We start from the raw sequence: 1,661 nt of genomic DNA, 5'->3' as shown, positions 1-1,661 counted from the left end.
AAAAAAATATTTATTGGACCAAAAAGTAGTGGGTAGGCACTGTGGCCAATGGTAATCAACTATTACCACCTCTGCATGGTTGTAAGCCATGCAGAGTCCGCAGAAGACTCCGGAAGCAGTGTCCGGAGGATGCATCAGACTAGGCCGAGCATACTTTGAAGTGCCATCTAATTAGAACTTAAGAAAGTTCAATTACATGGCAGTTGAGAAGTGCATGTGCAAAAATTTCCTAAATTGCATAAAGGAAATTTTTGCACATGCAGCAGTACATAGCATGTATTTAGGCGCCTGGTGTTAGCAGACGCGCCTAAACAGTTTATATTCTTTTTAGCCAATTTTTAAACCCCTTTCCAAGTCCCTATTTTTTTTTTAATAAGGCTGCTTAAACAAAAAACAATTAAACAACAAAATCAAACATTTTTATTAAAGAAGTGGCAACAACTATAATTACAATACATAAAAAAAAAAACAATTAAAAAAAAAGATTTAAAAAAATGTTTGCCAGTGGGATTCGAACCAACGATCCCGTAACAGCCCTTTGTTAAGATGAAAGAGAACAGAGCTATCCATTTCCGAGTGAATCCAATTTTTTAGACAAAATTTTAATGAAAAAGGTAGCAACAACTATAATTAAAAAAAAAAAAATGTTTGCTGCCAGTGGGATTCGAACCAACGATCCCGTAACAACCCTTTGTTAAGATTAAAGAGAACAGAGCTATCCATTTCCAAGTGAATCCAATTTTTTTGACAAAATTTTAATTTTAGATTTATGTTTGAACACTCCCTCATGAAAATCTGACTAGCTCAGAACTAGCGTAGAACTAGACCCTTAGCCGACATTACTAGTTCTAGCTCAATACCCAAGCAATGCTTTCAACTGTCCAGTTTTACACGGCGATGTCATTGGCGGTGGCAATTGTCGTCCAGTGCATTACTTTGCAACCAGTTTTTAACCGGTCCCGTTTTGGACAGTTTTTCTTTTATAAGAAAACGTATTTGAGATTCGATTTTTGGATATTTTTTTTCGATTTTTCTTATCTTGTACAGATTCCATTTTTGTTACATATTTATTAAAAAAAAAAATATTGTAAGCTGCATGCAATAATTTGAATTCATTAAATTTGAAAACTCACAACTGCCTCCACCCCGATTTGAACTCGCAACTAACGATAGTTGAGTCGGAGGTCTTCTCGCTGGGCTAATTTCGTATTGTACGAGTAGTGAGCATTTGCAAATTTATACCGCTCTGCATTCCTTTTGAACTAGTTTAGAGATAGTTCTGAGATATGTAGTTCGGAACTAGCGCTTTGCCAGACTGTCTCTAAATTTTACTGCAGGGCTCTTATGCATTCATAAGGTATAGGCTTTCGATGCTTTCTCCTGGTACGAAAAAACGGATGCTTGTTTCGTTGGTGCGTGGTAAACATTGATCCCTAATGGATTGACAGGCAGCTAAAATTTAAAAGATTGCATCTTTTTCCTAAATTTATTATAATATGTAATTAAAAATGTTTGTAAACCATCCAACGTGTGTCAAGTAATTGCTTTGGGCATTTGGACGATCAATAGCTATCACACCATGTTATCATGTGTCAATTCTGTCGACAATGGTGCATGGTGTCAAGTTAGCACTACATACCATTTTTTCTTAAAAAACGAGA

This window comes from Rhagoletis pomonella, unplaced genomic scaffold (assembly GCF_013731165.1).
Source record: "Rhagoletis pomonella isolate Grant_MI unplaced genomic scaffold, Rhpom_1.0 Rhpom_scaffold_00005, whole genome shotgun sequence".
Taxonomy (NCBI): Eukaryota; Metazoa; Arthropoda; class Insecta; order Diptera; family Tephritidae; genus Rhagoletis; species Rhagoletis pomonella.
This window is presented reverse-complemented; position numbering follows the sequence as displayed.